Raw genomic sequence first — 18,865 nt, 5'->3', positions numbered from 1 at the left:
CAAAATCGAAAAGCATTATAGTTTTAAAGCAGTAAAAATGTTAAATAACCATTTTGAAAGTGTGTATTAATCTCTATTTGCATAGCCTCTGAACTTCAACACTTTCCTTTATTTTCATTAGAGCAAAATTGGCTCCTGACCATAAACCCAACAATAAGTTGAATATATAATGTACCTAAAGACTCCTGGCATTTAAATGAGTTGGGCTATCACAGCTTTTTTCTCACAATTTTTGCAGGTCTGCTTCTATGCTTGTGCCCATCTCGTCTCTCATTAATGAGCAGCACCCAGAGGGGAGAAGGTGGGACTGAAATGCAGGAGCCTGTCCCACACCCTGCTCAAACACAGAATACAGGGGGACCCGCCCCAAAACTTTTCAGGCCAAAAGGGCAGGAGAAGCAGAGTGAAGGAGCAGGCTCAGAGGAGCTGCAGCAACTCCTCTGGCATGCTGAGCAGCCCAGTGGTGTGGTCAGGTTTAAGATGCCTCTTTCCCTTCTACTCCAGTGCAAACCAGGCTTGATTTCACTAAAATTCATCCTATGAAGCTACTAGTTCAGGGCAGAGTGGAAGTTATAGTATCTTTGGCTTACACTGCTGGGGTTTTTTCTCCTTCATGGTCTTGTCATTCTTGCTCTTCTTTTTCTGTTCCAATGAGAGCGAGTGTTCGCGAGTGTTCTCCCCTTTCCTTTCTCCTTGTTTGCGTGCATTTCTTTCCCTCTCATTTAACACTTAAAAAGAAAAAGGAGAAGAAGCCTTTCCTATTTAAATTGCAAGAAAGGCTTCTGAGCAATTATTTGTGCAAGAAAATCAGTTCCCCTTTTCATCATCCTGTGAGTTTCACCATGTTCCTGGACACCTGATGATGTCCTTTTTTTCATGGTGTTCATTGGCATCCCTCATGAGGCAACCTGCTGCTCTTCTGACCACACTCCTGAGCTGTGCCTGCCCTTGCAATCATGAGCTTCTTCTATCAGGTCTGTTGTCACCCTGTGCTGTCCCAGGACTCAGAAATACTTTTCATCTTTTTTTTTTTAGCTGCTCTGACTTCAGTGAGCTGCAGTTGGAAAGAGATGGCCTGGTGCCCAGGAGCAGTGTAACAGAGCATTTAAGCAGGAGCTTAGCAAAGATCCTGCTGCGTGAGGTTACTGTCATGTTGTCTCAGATAGATGGAGAGCAGAAGGCTGAATATTTCCTGGGCTCCTGCCTTCCCACCTACTCTCCTTACTTAGGGCAGAGCTGCTACCAGGAGCCTCTCAGTTTTCCAAAACCTTTTCACTCTGTGTCCACCTTTCGGAGGTCTGCAGTCTTCTTTTAAGAATTGCAAAACTAATGTTTAAATTTATGTTAATGATGTCTCTTATTATGCTTCCAGTGTTAATCCTTCATACCTTACCCTCCTTACCATCTTCATTACCCACTGTCGCATATTGAGTAGGCGCTGTTCTGAGTATGTGGAACACTTGGTCTTTCCTTTATGACATTGCAAAGTGCGATGGTCACAGATATTTAGATATGAAAAGATTCAATTTATATTAAGCAAATGACACTACTTGGCTGTCCTTGCTTTTACTCCTACTAATTTTAGTTCAAAGCATCTTCCAATACAGTACAGATACACCTCTGTGAAATAAAAGGGTTCCACTTGGTGACTGGCACTTAGGGGAAGAAAGAGAAAAATGGCAGCAAACCTTGTCCTTCAGACAGTTTTAAAAGCTACCACAATTATTTCCATGTCTTTATACTCCTGAAAATTACTATTTTAAACTAAAACTTTGCAGTTTGAAAACAGAAATGAAGTGTTTGTAGAAGTAGAGAAGAGGCATTTTCAGATCTTTGTCTCAGCCCACAAAGCAATAGCACAGCCCAAGGAATTGGAGACAGTTTTGCCCAGAGAAGGCTATTCCCAGATGGAAGTGCCCTTTTATATGTGCACAGCTCATCTGGGATGGTGTGCTGGCCAGCTGGCACAGGCACTTTTAATGTTGGTACCTCCAAAAACACTTCTCTTGAAGGAAGGGACTCCTTAGGTATGTGCGTTGCCACCACTGCTGCAATCAAATCACCTTTAATGGTGTATCTAAACAGGCATCCAGAGCACAATCCAATCTATGCATTTGATTTAGCCAAAGCTCTTCCTCTATGACTTTGTGTGCTTAAAGGAAAATGTCTTTGTAAAAAAAAAAAATCTGTAATACTTCAAGAAACTCACAGCCCTTAAAATTAGATTTGCCTGAATAGACAGCAGTAAGAAAAAACCTCCCTTGCCTCCTCTTTTGTCCTTGCATGGCCTCTTCCATCTTCTCTGCTCTTTTTGTCTGGGCCCTTCCTGAATCTTTTCTGAATCATGTGTTATTGCATTTGACATTTTTGGTCTTGGGCTGCGTCACTGATCACACAGAGAGGGATTCAACAGCCTGGCTTCCAGGCTAGGCTGCAGTTACCTGAGGTGACTGCTGTACCCTGAATCAAGCACTTCTCTATTTTTTCCTGTGTTTGAACTACAATCCCAAACAAGAACCTTGAACACATCATTTATCATCATACAACCAGCAATATGCTTCAGCATCTCATCCAAATTTGTATTTTGGCCCTGTAGTTCACTGCTAGGTGCATTCAAGAGGTTCTTGCACATTTCTGTGGTGTGCAGGAGTGTTTGAAGATTTATGGTTTCTCAGTGGCATTTTCATAAAATGATTGCTAAAAATTAGGTGCTGACATTTCCACTGCAATAAAAACTTGGATGAGTTTTTCTTGCGTATGGAATGATTTATTTCCCTTTCTCTTTTAAAACCTGATTTACAGTTAAACTGGGGATCTCATCAGAAGTTAGTTAGCCAGAAGCAAGCTTCATGTAGATTATTTTTTTCCTTATTTCCAGCTCTGTTACAGCCACTATTGTCTTTATAAACAACCTGGGTACAGACAGTTTTAATATTCTGACAGCTCAGTGTATATCTCAAGCAGCAAGGAAAATGCCATTTGTGGTTTTGGTTTTAATATTTATTTGGAGGTATATTGATTAGAAAATCTATGGTTAAAGTCTGTAGGGATTTTCTGTGGTTTGACATTGGAATGTCATCTTAGATTTCCTGAGAAATCTATAATATTCATTTAGTGGCTTGATGTTATTTATCCTGCAAAGAATTTAGTACAAAGTGGCCTAAAAGGAAAGACAACTGTCATTCTATTTGGCTTCAAGTTTGCAGTGTTACAGTCTAGGGATCATATATTTTCTGTAATTTTCTTGAGAGTCTTTTGAACTCAGCATGGATATTTTTTCTGACATAAAATCTTAAACTGATCTTTCAAAGAACATATCAGTTTAATGCTATTCTTCAGCATATAATGAGTGTTAGGAGGAACATGGACATCAGAAAAATTGCTGCACTTATTTCAACATGCTAACAGTTGGGATTTTGCTAAGTGCCAGAATTAGACCTTTGTTAGTGTTGTGCATCTACAGGTGCGAAGGATTTACAAAGAAGGGGGAATTGTCAGAGCAGTGAATCAATCTGAGTCATACAGAAGAACAATCTCCCAGTGTCACCAACAAATTCAGCTGCTCACTCCATGAAGCTGAAATCCATGACATAGTTCATTTTTCAGCTGTTGAGCACATTCACATAATGTAGCTCATTCACTCTGTGTTGCCTACTTCACGTATGAATGTGCATTCACTTGAAAAGCCCATGAATGCCCTTAGGTTTACAACACAGATATTGTAGTGTGGTACATTCAGCTTATCTGCATAGCTCTAGGACTCGTGTGGCAGCATGAATTAATCAGAAAGGGAATGGTTTCCAACTTGAAAAGATACCAAAATGCTATTAAGAAGATTTAGTTTTAGTCACACAGAAAGAAGAAAAAAAAAAGGGAAATCAGAATTATTGTATGGGATCTCAGTAGTAAATTTCCTCCAAACCAAAGCTGGGGAAAGAACTTTTTCTTTCCCCATCTAGAAAATAAACAGAATAGAAATCCTAAAAACTGTGTAAACAAATGTATTTCTATATTAGTAATATTCTTGTAGCAGCAATTTTCTGACAATATGGGTAAGGCAAGGTTGCCAGGTAGAATGGATACTTATTAAGTATTACTTATTAAGTATACACTGATATAAAGTATGCCATCTACCTACAAAAGGTTACCTTGATATTCTTTTCTGCTTTTATTCATCACCAATTTTAACACATACTTTTCTGTGGAGTGAAATGGTGCATGTCATCTGAAAGGAAATCTTGCCATTTTTTGGTTAAAATGAAAGAACACTGTAATACTATCCCTGTTTTGCAACTAGATAGGCCTACTGTATTTCCTCAGATCTGTCTTCATGCCAAAATAATCTTTAATCAACATATAAAGTGCTGTGAGGGCAGAGTTAGCACTTGGCTGTCTTCACAGTTGGTAGAGAGAAGAGGCCCTTGCACTTTCAGTTACTGAATCCTCTGCATTTACAGCAGTGGTCCAGAACAGATCAGTTTCAGATACAGAGAAATCACTCTGGTCTGGCTTCTGGCCAGCTCAAGGCCTGTTCTAAAGCCAAAAAACACCCTGTTGGCACTATAGATCTTTAGACTTTACTATTTTCTCCACATCCCACTATTTCTTCTGTAGTCACAAAACCCCTCCTGACTGGCTCTTCGGCCTCCAGCCCCAAACAAGAAGAGCCAATGCAAATACACATCAACAGCCCTGCCAGCAGGCTGAGAGAGACCCTGCTTTCCTTGTGAAGGGAGTAGGATGTGCTATCACAGCTTAACACAAGAGCTCTGGTAGAGCAGATCCTTACTCTTTGGACCAGAATACATATTTATCAAAACTTGACAGCTTTTTGGTCAGTAGTGTATCATTTTACTTCTACAAACCTTGATACTGTTCTGATGTGGCCAAAAGGAACGTGCACAGACCTCTGTAGAAATCCAAGACAAAAACAAATTGCAAAAACAAGGGCAATAACAAAAGAAAGAAATTAATTTTAAAATCTGGATGACAAGGAGGCACAGTTAGGTACATTTCAGGACTTGTGTTTTGTCATTCCCTTGTGCTGTGTGGGTGGGAGATGAAGTGTGTGTGGCTCTGAGCATTCCAGTGGTTAAACACACAGGGGTCTGGACAGTTGCTTCTCAGTAAGGGAGCACATAAACCTATTGCAGCACAACTGTGTGGAAGCATCACAAACCATCCATATTCCCTGCAACACCCAGAAAGATCCTGAGGGATCTATTAAGCAACAGAAATAGTCACTTCAAAGCTTACAAAAAACACCCACATTATCTGAAAAACAAAGGTAAAAATTCACTTTACTTTTTAGTAAAAAAAACATTTTGCAAATTCTAATATTTGGATATCTATGCCCTATCTGAACAGAGGTATGGGAGCTTCTGAACAGAGGTATAAACATGGGGAAAACACAGCTTATCTGAGAAGAGATGAGGCCCATTAAGGATCCTGCCTAGGGCAATCTGACTGACTCTGTGGAGAAATTTGGCTCTTTATCTGTGGGTTATGTTATTTCTATCAGAACAACAAACGCATCTGACTCAGTGCAAGATTATCAAGATATCCAAAGTATGGAAAAACAGGAGTTAGTGACCTCTCCAAAAAAGTGATGTGGAGGGCCAGGAACCCAAGTCCCACAAAGGGAATTGACTGGGAAGATCCTGATGGTATCTGTTCAGCTGCAGTGGGGGACAATGAGCCTGAGTCACATGCACAAAACTCAGTGACCCTTCTTAATGTACTTCCAAAGGAAGGTCAATAAAAAAACAGGAGGCAGAGGAGCACTATTAATTAAAGTGAGCGTTGCAACAAGGACGAGAAAAGCAAAATTCAGTGCTCAGGTCAAAAATGACAAAGCACCTGGGCTAGAGCCCATCATCCACAAAGAATATGGATGTACAACTGCAGGGCCAGTAGCAAGGATCTTCAGCACTTTTTCACTTTTTCATCTTAGAGATGGTGTAATTGGAATAGAGAGTAACAAGTGGAGCCTTTCATGACGTATTTTCCAAGAAGATGGGAAGGTAGTCTGTGCTATGGTGGATCATCATTCTGGTCCTAGTAACTCTGGTGGATAACTGACCTGATCTCTGACAGATAAGGGCTTTAGAATAGACTTTAAAGGCAAGAAATATCAAAAATATGGAGAAGAATGAAAGATACTATTAAAAACCCCACGGGTTTATCAAAGGTATATATCAAATACAATAGTATTTGGTACCTTTTTTTTTTAATGGTGTTGATTTTTCAGACAAAGGAAATATATGTATTGATTCTCTAAAGCTTATGGTACTTTGTTACATTGGAAACCATTAGTATAAATTAGCACTGGTATGGGAAATGTAAGGGAGAAGAGAGCAGATGAACAGAAGACCAGGCTAGTGAAAAGAGAGCTGTTGCCTGGAGGGAGGTTATGACCAGAGTTTTTCAAGGTTTCATCTTGGGGCTGATCTTATTTAATGTTTTCACCAATATATTTGATCCAAAGTGAGTGTGCTATTGAAATGTGCTAAAGACATTTTGCTACAAGGCTTCGAATATCTTGAGTGAAAAAATTAATGATTTTGCAGACTCACATAATTGAAATGAAATTACATGCAAAAGCTTGAAAGGCAGGAATAATGTACATCCAAACAATTCACAAGATTTTCTGCTATAAACCAGGGACACTATGCAAAAGGATAAAGGAAGAAGAGTATTAGTTGTCATTTGATTATTGTAGGTTACCAGTCTGGTGAGGCTGTGAAAAGTGCAAATGCATTCCTTAAACCTTAGTTTGTCTAGCAGAAATGGAGAAATATTAATGCCACTGCATTAGGCAGCAGGGAGATATCATCTGTACTGCTGTGTACAGTAGGAGTTACAAGTTCAAGAAAAATAAATGTGAGCTGAAAGAGTGAAAGGCTATTGGGAATGTTATATCTAAAGAATATATTAAGAATATGCAAAAAATAATATAAGTGGAGTAATTAGCACCATGTTTTTCTCTGTCTAAAGAAGACAAAGCTGAGGAATATAATGTAATGTAATACTTCCGTGAATTAGTAAAGAATTGAGTCAGAGAGAGTAGAAAAATAAAGTTGCTGCAAAACCAGCAACAAATAAAACAATAATAAATGTCCACAATAAAGTGCCAAGGAAAAGCATGATGATTTTGGAATTCCCTTTGACCTGTGCACTGCAGGTTGTATTTACTTTAGTCTATTATGCCAGTGAATTGCCTATGTTCTCTGCCATTGTGCTGCTTCTTCTGGTTCATAAGCAATCAAATGTGTTCTTTCACACTAGAAAAAAGAAAAAAAGTAGGCATCACAAAACCAAGGAAGAGCAGCATTAGGGAATGTAGTTCACTAAAATGTCAATTCTAGGGGATATGTGGACAAATGGATGTGATTGCTCTCTGCTGAGGAGCCAAACAAGTGACGCCTGTAGGTGAGATGGGGTGAGCTGACATGGGGTACCAGCCAAGAGATCCTGAGGAGATCTCAAGGGATCTTGAGTTTTGATATCACCAGTGATTCAGTACAGCAATAAGGAGACCTCCCCCCTTAAAGTGCTGTGGAGAACAAATTTCACTGGCTGATGTCACCACAGAGCTTATGAGTGGTCTCTGCCTCTGATGAAAGGCCAGGACAGGCATGGCAAAACAAGACAAGGCAGGAAAATCCAGCTCTCTCATGTTCTCTCATCCATGACAGATGATGCTTTCTGTATATGTGTTGTCTGCAGTCTGATAAGTTTAATGATAAGAATATATATACGGTTCTTACTTTAAAACATCAGAAAAAAATACTCTTTTATCTTAGTACATCTAGGTACAGTTGGGTAATCATTATCATCAGATATGAGTAATATTATTCCTGTTAATATGTAAATAACTAGATACAGGAAGAACTATTTGAATGAATCAAACAAAAGTGGAGGCTGTAGAGGTTTTGTGCAATCACCCTGAAAAGGAAGCTGCCTGTCAGCCCTCCCCCTTCCTCGTATCAGCACTTCCCTGCATGCCCTCATGAGAATTTTGACATATTGCTTTTTTCCTCCATCCTGTATGTGTAAAGCAGATTCCAAAAACTTCCCACAGGTTTTAGCTTCCAGGGCTAAAGAGGGCTGAGAGATATCCAAACTCACTTGGGATCTCACCGGCACTGACAGCTGCCAGAGAAGGAAACCAAAACTCTGTGACTCATGGGATCACAGCTTGTTCTGCATCCAGGGCTGTTCTTGAATATCTCTCCTCTTTGGGTCGTGTCCCAGGTGTGTTTGCATCTTCCTTTCATTTTTACAGGCTACACACAGAATTGGTGCCTAGAGAACAATCTCCGTGAGCTCTCTAATAGAACAAGACCATGCTGCTTCCTCCTCTGGGGAGAGGGAAGGTGTGAGTTTGCAGTACAAAGGCAGAGAATAAAAAATGGTGGGGGGATTTCTGGATATTTGTAGGGTTTGCCCATCACTAAAAATTTGAAGCAATGGAGAATTATAAGTTACATGCAGCAGGCAACCTGGGACAAAAGGTAGCCTACAATTTTCATGTTTTAGGAAGCATACAAAAGGAAAAATATGAAAAGAAGTCAGAATCACAGCAGAAGGAATGATTCCCTGTTGTTTGATAGACTGCATTTGTCAGCTCTTCCAACACTGGCCTGATTCTGTACTTTCAGAATTGTTGGGAAAAGTCCTGCTGACTTCACAAAGCCCAGTGTTTGTCTGGTGCTGAGTACAGCTGAACACTCCCACTCTGATTGCTCATCCCATTCTCATACACTGTAGCTCCTCAGCAGATGACGCTGCATTTCCCCAGGCTCAAGGGGCAGCTTTTGGTGTGCCGAAAACAGCTAATTTGGCAAGTAAGCAAAACACTGAATCCCTGAACATAAACTATGAGAATCAATCAGCTGGGGGAAAGTCAAGCTGAGTGGGAGGAAAGGGCAGGAAAAAGCATCTGGAGTATATTTAAAATTTGAGACACTTTAATGTATATTATCATGGCATGTAATACACGTGGGACAAATCTTGGGTTGAACTTTCAGGGGATGTTCCCACTTCCATCACATGCCCTGTGCCTGTAAGTCATGGAGGCTGCTGCCTTCTCAGAGTTCCCAGGTTTTATGTTTCTATTCTATATATACATGTGTATGTAGGATGATACTTCCCAGGGGAGGGCATCTAGAGGTGGTGGGAAAGTTTATGTATTTTGGTGACCTCAAGAGTTATGCCAGAGTGAAGCTGGCTCTTGACAGGGTCAACTCAAGCCTCACATAGGGAGCTAAGTTACAGAAAGACAGGAAAGCAGGGCTTCCTTAAAACCAGCTGACAAGTAGAGAACTCATTCACAGAGCAAGACTCTGGCAATTGTACAGGAAAGAACTCCTGTTAGAATTAAAAACACAGAAAAAGAGATAATATGTCACTTTCCTAGATAATGAACATCAGCACCTTCACCAAACCTGGACCATATCCTACTTTTCTCTCTACCCATACTGCACAACAAAGACTCTGGAACATCTCATGGCTTCTTTTTTCTGTCCTTCTGGCAATGCCCAATTTTTTTTCTATATCCACTGGATTTAAAACCTACATATACACATCCATATATGCTGGCTTTAATTTAGTGTCAGTTCTGCAGTTAATTACGACCAGAGACATACTGTTATTTTATACAACGTTGCATAGCTCTGGGTTTGTAACTTTTCTGTTTTCAAGCTTACTGCATCCTGAGCATGTACAAAAATATGGAAGATGGATGGATGTATGTGGGAAGTCACTAGGAAAGCTTGATTGATGTCCCTTGAGGATTTTCATATTCAAAAGTGAACAGATGAGTGCATCCTGCCATCATGTTGGAGTCATTCAGGATGAATTTGCACCCTAAATTAAACTGCAAAGTGTTAAGACAAGAAAGCAGTTTTGGGGTAAAAAGTGTTGTCACTGTATGTTAGAATTCACTTCATGCTTTCTGTATACCTTGACTGTATAAATACACAAACATATGCACAAAAGAATATATATATATATATGTATGTATATATATGTATGTGTATATGTGTATATATGCATATATACATTGTGAGGTCATGAGCAGCCCAGTGGCAGTAGGGGGTTATCAGACGTTCTTTGAACCCTCAGGGCTGACTGTGAAGCCCCTCAGTTTGGCACCCCAGGCCAGGGACATGCTGCTGCATGAGTGACTGCCCAGCATGTGCCTTTGAGACCAGCGGGTGAGAAGCCAGTTAAATAAATTGTGTGGGAGTTTTCCTCAGTCTTGCTGGGGAGCTCCAGGGAGAAGCCCTTACAGAAAAAGCAAAATTGAAAAGTCAGCTGGTGGGGAGAAAAGCTCCCCAGTGTTTTATATATTTCTGTGGAAGGGTAAGGATGTTGAGACCCAGGAAATCAGGGACAAAATGTGAGCAGGCTGCCAGGCTGAGCCTTTGAAAGGGCTGAGCACAGCAGTCACACAGAGAATTTCAGCCAAGTGCTAGGTCTGCCATGCCCCATATGGGATGTCCCTCAGGAAGGGCCTCAGGAGCAGGAGATGCCTTCCTCACATTGTTACCCTGTCAGCCCAGGGAAACTGGCATCCAGGGCAGCTCCTGCAGCCAGTAACAGCCACATCCTTTTGGATCCCAGTCCAATCCATTTGATACAAATGTGTGCAAATGATGGATTTGTTCTGGGGATGTGCCAACTTGCTAGGGATTCAGATGCTGGGACTATCATTGTATCTCTCACAGATATCCTCTGGTGGGATGTGGCCAGTAGGGATGTGGGACAGATTGCCTCAGTAGGGTCTGCAGGATGTGGCTCCCTGTCACCACAACCATATCAGTATAAATTACTGTCATATCCTCAGGACAACATGACAAATCCTTTACACTGTCTGAGTCATCCTCAAGCCCTCCAAGGATTCCAGATTCATTTTTAGTTTTCAATATACAATCCATATTGTAACAGTATTGTTTAAAAAATGTATGGAAGAACTCTGCATGTTTGTATAATTAATGACCCATGGGAATTCAACCTTTGAGGGTGCATAATTTTAATATCATTGTGTTTCTGCATTTAGTGAGGTGGCTGTCACACTGAAGACAATTAAACTGAAGTGTGTGTGTTCACTCAAGACTGTTAGTCAGCCAGCTGGGCAGATAATCTCCTGATGCTCCACGCTTTCAGGGGAAATCCTTTAGTGCAAAGGGTCTGGCTGCAAAGCAGCACTGTCTCAAAATACTTGTGCAACCTCAGCTACTTCAATCAGTCTGGCCCCATTAAAGTATATTTCTACTGCCCAGGCTAATTTAGCTCTCTGTGCACTTCACAATTATTTCCCATTCCAAGGTCTTAAACAAACTGGGAAATCAGGCCTTGCAGCAAAACAGAAGAAAATTTTGAATCTGAATTTTACACATGGGAAAATAAGGGTCATCTGTATCAAAAGTCAAGATTGCTGCAAAGTGTCCTTATCAAGTCACAGGCTATAATTTCTTCTCTGCTTTTAAAAACAGAAATTAAATCCTATAGGCGCATGAAATATGAGGGGGGACAGTTTAGACAGAAGACAAATAGATATATTTCAGAAGGAAGCCTTCTAGGTAAATAGTATTAGATTGCTGCTGCCACAATACCAAGAAAAGAGATGGAAAAAACAGCTTGCCAAACTTTGAGTACCAAAGAAAACCAAAAGCAAATTTCTTACTAAAAAGCACAAGATACAATAGGACTTTGGACTAAGACATGCAATGCTTAAGCTTGGGCACATGAGCACACGATGATGTGTTTGTATATGTAAAGGTACCTGTGGTGTCTTCTCCATCCATAAAACATGAAACATCTGCTTTATGTCTTAGAAAATAAGCGCAGATTCTCCTCCCCCAATGTCGTGTAGCTGATGGAAGTGGCTTGGGAGGTCTTTTGAATAACAAAAAATGTTGATTATGAGCTTGCTGGTTCTAGTGTGTGTTAAACACAGGCAATGACAAGCTCTGTGAATTCCTGCATGATTTTGCTTGCTTAGTTTCTGCACTCCCTCTGTTGTGTGGGATTGTACTACAGTACAAAGCAAGCTCCTGTGGCATACAATAAATGTAGAAAGATGACATCCACTAACAGTCCCCACTCAGACAATGAGATAAAGAAAGAATTGACCCCTGTTTGCAATAAGAAAGGCACCATTAATAGAAACAGAGTATATATCAGGACTTGTTTACTTGATGGCTGATAATTTGTGGGGCTCCTGAGGGTGGCAAGCCTCTGCTGGGGCCAAGAATGCAGCATTCCCAAACCTGTGCACAGTGGTGTGCTACTTTCAAATCAAGTCATGGATTAAAGTCAGTTCTCCATTCCTACAAAGCCTAAATCCCCAACCAACCTTCCTTTTCCAAGCAAGACTGGGGCTTCACCATGCTCCTCACACAGACCCCATGGAGACTATCCTACTTCATTTTCTGCTTCTGTGGTACAGATCCATCCATGCAGCTCCTTGGCCATGAGTGTATGGCCAGTAAAACACTCATGTCCTGTTTACAAGCCTCTCTTTCTTTTTGCCTTTCCTTCCTGTTTAACATTTTCACCTGCCAGACGTTCCTGGTTTTTGGCGACTCATCTGCTTTCCAGGATTACTGCCCATACTGCTCTGCCTCATAGTGCTGTGGCATCATATCCTGAAGGAAGACTGGTGCAAGCCTGTTTCCCATTTGAGTAATCCTGTTGTTCAAGCAGGAAGGATGACTCCCTTCTGCCATCCCTAAAGGCTCTTTGCTGGTGACAAACCTAGAGTTTTATAGTATTTGTTACAATGAGGAATTTTCAAGCAGAGACCATCAAGTAATGTAAATCAATATGGCTTTGCTGGCTTCAGAAGGGCAATTCTGATTTACTTCAACCAATGATGCATCTTTGTCTGTCTGCCACAAGAGAACACTTCTCTTAGAAGCAAATTATATATAGTAGGATTTCAGATGGTTGGGTGGCTCCTTGGATTCCACCTTTTATTTATCTTCCTGTTATTTTTGTCATTATCCTTGCATTCCCCATAAGGTTTTCTGCCTGACAATGCAGTTACGATTTAGACTTGGTGAAAACTGTTGCAGCTTTGACACATAACACATACCATATCTTTGACTTCTGCACTTCTATTAGCCAGGCAGAAATATTAGCTTAGGAGCCGGTGTTTTCCAACTGCCTATCTCTGAGGAGTCTGGAGATAAGACTTCCTCTCCATTCCACCCACTGGGAAGTCATTAGCACAGCTCCCTTGCAGACATGAAGTCCCTATAACATGCTGTTCCCAGGCACACTCTCTCTATCTCTCTCTGGCTTGCCTTAGTATCATGGAAATGTGATTTTTTTTTTTTTTCCATTGGTACTTCATTCTCAACAAGCTTATAGTTTGCTGTGGTATGCTAGAATAACACATCCTAGTCCTGAACATAATTGGATCCATATCAAGCCTGTGATTTTTTTAAGGCTTTCTCAGCATTTTGCACCATACAGTGCCATCACTTCTTCCATCTGGTGACACGACTCTGAGAAATATCAGAGCTGAGAGACCTATTTGTCCTTAAGCTGCTGTTTCCTTTTCTGAACACTGGCAAAAAAAAGTCCAGTCAAGTGCCAGATCTAGTCTATTGTTAATTTTCAATTCAATTAAGCACATAAGAAAAGGGATTTGTTCTTGGCAGTTGTTGCCTGAAGGTCCTGGTTAAAATAGCAACCTACAGGAACCATACAGGTAAGCAAAGGGCAGAAATTTGGCTGTCCAAAACTTCTCTTGTTTGCTCTCCTCCTCTCTGCCTTCTCTTTATTCCTCCAGCTGTTCCCTGGCTCCTTCCGGTAAGCATGTTCCCACAATTCCCATCTTTGGTGGGGGTTTCAGCTGCACCTCCCAGGGAAGTCACCCTCACCCTCTCTGAGCTACTCACTGCAGGGCCCAGCTCAGTCTGAAATTTTAACCTTGGGTTAAGTGTTCAGAAAGGAGCTGGACAGAAAAACTCATCAAGCCTTTGTAAGAGCCTGAGTTGTGTTTACAGCCAGGGTGCCAGCAGTGACCTGCTCCCTGACCCAGAAGTGAGGGTGAAGATTTTTGGGGGTTCCAGGTCTGTGTAGACCAGCTTAAAATTGGAGCCCATCCAAATTTCAGTGCTTAAATATGTTATTCACACATACCTGCAGCTCTAAAAAGATTAATAATTAATTGGCATTAGATAGGCAATAATAATCCACAGAAAGCTTCACAGAGATATTTGTCCTAAAAAAAAAAAAAACCCCAAGGGTTTTTTTCATCCCATAAAAGTTATGGAAGCAGTTACAAAGAGACTGTCTTTAAGAATGGTGCAGGTCAAGAAAGACCATGAGGAGTGATTCCCACAGGCAGCCTGTACATCTCCTGCAACATCTGACATTCATCTCAGCTCAAACCTATGTCTGCACTTTAAGGGTTCCTGCTGCATTGCTCCTGCTTGCTGCAGCACGTTCTCCCAGTCTCCTCTCTGCAGCAGGACAGGAATTACTGTGTCCTCTGGACAAACCCCACTTTTGTGGGAGTTCTGCAGGAATCTTACATCACCATGTGGGAATCCAAGAGGAAAAATTTAACTTGGTAACATTTAAAAAGAAAAAAAACCCCTCAAAATATGCAAACAAACACACCCACAAAAAACCCAACAGATCAAGAACAAGAAGGACAAAGGGACTTTAACAAGGAATAAACAATTAGGATACCTGTTGCTTTAGACAAAGGGTATAAACTATTTGGAGGTCTCGTGTCTCTTCCCTCTGCTTCCCGATGTAAGGCTCACTCAACTACTTTTGTTTCAAACAAGACTTCCCTATCTGGCATGCAGCTGTGGAAATACAGACAATGAATTTACATGAGGAGAGCTCCTAGCAGCAGCTTCCACGCTTCTCTGGCAGATTTGTACCAACTGGATGACATTAGCAGCCAGCCACATCCTGCTCCAATAAACACTGTTATTTATTATTGAACTAAAGGGGACCAGCTCAGCAAGGGGTAGGGGACTGAGCACTGCTGCCTAGTGTGTGAAGTCAAATGTGCAGGTTTTACCCAGATCTGGACAGTGACAGTGATAAATTTAAGGCAGAAAAAGACACAGAAAGAACTCAGCTCCACCTTCACTGCAGAAAGATGCAATTTGGGAAATCCATCTCAAAAGCACAGCAACTCTCATCATCCATCTCACACTTGAACTAACCCTACACTTTACTTATGCTCTATGAGCTTTTCCATATTATTCCCAATTTCCTCACAAAGAAACCACCATGTCTATGCCTGATGTGGAAGTTCAGACAATGGAGATGGCTGGGAGAAAGGTTTCTACAATAAGGAAACAGCCTCAAGTTGTGCCAGAGGAGGTTTAGATTAGATATTAGGAAAAACCTTTTCATGGACAGGGTTATAAAGCACTGGAACTGACTGTCCGTGCAAGTGGTGGAGTCACCATCTCTGGAAGTGTTCAAAAAACACTTGTGTGTTGGCCATGGCATTTAAAGGCTTGGTTTAATGGTGAACACGGTGGTGGTGTGAGGTTGATGGTTGGACATTATGAACTTAAAGGTCTTTTCCAACCTTAACGATTCTATGCCTACCTGGAAGCTGCTAACGCAGGACAGTTCCCACGTCCTTGTTAGTGGTGTCTGGTGTGAATTTCCTGGAGCAGCCTTTGTCTAGCTCTATTATTCACAAGGTTCTTCTTTTTGCAAGGGAAGGCTTTGAAAATATGCAGTAGCACCATTATTTCCAGTCCTTATCATCCTTTAGAAATATCATAATCCCTTCCACATTCTCATCCTTGGCTATACTAGGCCATGTGATATAAGATATTTTAAACTCCATTCCTATGAAATCTCAAGACTATTGTCCAAAGATTTAGCTCACATCTACTTTTCTGTTTGGATATTGATGTGCCTGACAGGCAGTGGTTTCATCACACAAGCAAGCTCTCTATAAATATTATTTTCAACAGTGGCAGGAGAGAGGATTCAGAGAGGAAGATGTTAGGAAACTGGGAAGCTGTGACACGTGGCTCTAAACCTTGTTCTGAATTTCAGTTTTCCATGAATATTGGGAGCACAGAAATCAATTCTAAGGCAGGAAAGCAAGTTGAAAATGTAAACTGGCAGAGAAGGATTGAGAAACTCACATAAACTACAGGACTCCTCAGACCATGTTTTTAGCTGGGACTCCACTCTCACATTCATGCCCCATAGTGCCACATTCCAATAAACTTACCCAACAGAAGCCTTCCCTTCTGACATATCTTTTTTTTTTTGCCTATCAGCAATATTGCCTAATTATCTCCTGCTCTTTTTCCCAGAAAAAGTCCAAGTGACTTAGCACATATATATGCAGGGACATATATATATATATTTATATATTTATGCAGCCTGAAATATTCATTTAGAAAGGGAAAGAAAGTCTGCAAAGGGAAGGAGGTTCTGAGGCAGTGCTGTTTGTGTAGGAGAGGTAGTTCAGATGACCATAAATACCCATTGCCGCAGCAAACTATTGGTATCTATTCTTAAAGCAATGCATTTTTGTACATTTTTTTGCTACGTTTTTTTCGGAACTGAGTTTTCTAGCTTCCATATGAGGATGTCAGGTGTAATAGTTCCACCAAAGTCAAGAAATGATACAGATCCTCTCCTATCAGCCAAACCTGTCAGAAGATATTAGACTGTTTTCATGTGAATTGGTCTTGACAATTTTGCCTTTATTGTAACTTCCAGGTGCTCAACAACAACTTTAGTAATTCCTCCAGTCAATTTTAGGAATTGAGGCTAAGCTGACTGGTCCCATCTTTTTCTTTTAGAAATTAAGTACAAAATTTTCTCATTTCTGATTTTCTAAGGCCTCAGTCTTTTTTTCAGAAGCTCTTAACTATGCCACCAACAACTCCTGAACTGCTGGTGCTCTGTAAATACAGTATGATGAATTTTATCAGACACCAGGAACTTGAAACCATCCATCTCATGTGCACATTCTCTGTCCTCTTGCTGTTATCCCTTCTGTATTCAAAAAGGGCAAAAGGAGAACCCAGGAAATTACAGGCCAATGGACCTCATCTCAGTCTCTAGTAAGGTGATGGAACAAGTCATGCTGGAAATAATTTCTAGGCACATGAAGGACAAGGAGGAAATTAGGAGTAGTTATCATGAATTCATAAAGGCAGGTCACACTTGGCAACTAGACAAACATCTATGATGAAATGAGCATCTTGCGGATGGGGGGAGAACAGGAAATCTTTTCTTCCTTGACTTCAGTAAGGCTCTTGGAACTGTCTCTGATAACCTCCTCATAGACATGCTGTTGAAGTATGGGCTGGGCAATCAACTTTAGGGGGCCCTGCTTGAGCAGCAGGGTTGGACCAGATGACCTCACCCATGCTGTGACTATCTTAATATGTTTTTATTTTAATTCATGGCAAAGAACTCAAGATTTAACAATGAGCACCTGGACTTGGACTCCTGACAAACAGCACACTTCACAGGACACTCAGCTGGGTCATAACACCCTCAAAGTGAGGACACCTGACCATTTCACCATTCATATTGTCCCAAGAGTGCTTGTAATGTTTGATTGAAAGGGAACAGAATAACCTGCATTGGATGTAGTGGAGCCCATCAGGCAGGTGGCTTTTGTAGGGGAGAGGTTTCTCCTCTACTGCTGATGGTGCTGCAGCCCCTAGAAATTGTTGTCTTTATTTGTCCTTGGATAGCTCTACTATCAAGAGAGCTATCTACTACAAAATCTGAGGAACCTGAAAGTTTCTCAGCCTAATCTACAGCTGGAGGTGTGGATGCATCCAGTGCCTTTACTCTTGCACTTTTTTCCCACCAATTCCACGAGCTCAGGAAGGGAAACTTGCAGAAATTGTGTGCCACTAGCTTTATAGGCCTCTTTGCAGCCCTTCTGATAGTTTTTTCCCAAACTATTTCCTGCAAAGAGTCTGATAAACCATTTATTGCTCATCTCCCAGGAGATTCTCTTAAAATACTCCATCAGTGTTAAGCAGAGTGTCAGATTCTGTTATTGTAACAGTTGTCTCATGACTTGAAAACATTTGCATTATTTAGGAAAGAATCCAGAAATATCAACAAACAAAGCTCATACAGCATATTTTAAAAGCGCATTAATTGTACAGGCATAAAGCATTCCATTGTACTTGGAAGGCTAAAGGCTAGAGTGTTCCTGGGACTTCTTTCATGCATGCATCAGGACAAGGGTGGGGCATGAATCTGAGGCCAGGCATAAAAATAGCCATAACCTCTGAAAACCCTAGAAATTAAATGTTTAAACACAGAAATGCAGGAAGACAGTAATAGTCCAGTCTCATCCAGCTTGTCTCTTTTATCTTCAGGGACACCCAGCAGGTGGAACTGGTGGGTTCAGCTCCAGGCTGTGGGGATGCACAGTCTCCTGCTCTCAATTACTCCCATTTGCAGCTGCACACAGTAGAAACGTGGAAATGATCAGCTGTATGCAAAAATGGACCACGATGCAAATACACACAGAAGAGTTTAACACAGACATCTCATTTTAAATGATGCCTGCTTGGCAATATGGCCATCTTTGAATAAAGGCAAGGAGGGGATCCTGACTGGAAGCAGTCCTCAAATGCCCAGCACCAGCCTGTCTCCTCCATTTGTTTTATTTCAGTAGCCAGGAGTATAGCCAGCAGCTTCAACAGACAGGAGATCACCAAGTCTTTGCTGAGACATAAATTGAAAAGTGATTCTCCAAAAATATGAGGATGAGAAACATTAAGAGGAGCAGGAGATTCTTGTAAAATTGCAGTCAGCCCCTACCCCTCTAGAAACATTAGAAATTTGCAAGTGCCTTAGTCAGATATTT

General features: G+C 41.1%; 1 long non-coding RNA gene across 1 annotated transcript; it reads left to right on the top strand.

Moving 5' to 3' along the window:
- The first annotated feature begins 8,747 nt into the window (after positions 1 to 8,747).
- LOC135295345 (uncharacterized) lies at positions 8,748 to 18,641 on the top strand. Its single transcript, XR_010357406.1, has 2 exons — positions 8,748 to 8,849; positions 18,372 to 18,641. It is a non-coding gene; the product is annotated as an uncharacterized LOC135295345 (long non-coding RNA).
- Positions 18,642 to 18,865: the final 224 nt, after the last annotated feature.

Source organism: Passer domesticus, chromosome 2, assembly GCF_036417665.1.
Source record: "Passer domesticus isolate bPasDom1 chromosome 2, bPasDom1.hap1, whole genome shotgun sequence".
NCBI classification, from domain to species: Eukaryota; Metazoa; Chordata; class Aves; order Passeriformes; family Passeridae; genus Passer; species Passer domesticus.
This window is presented reverse-complemented; position numbering and strand designations above follow the sequence as displayed.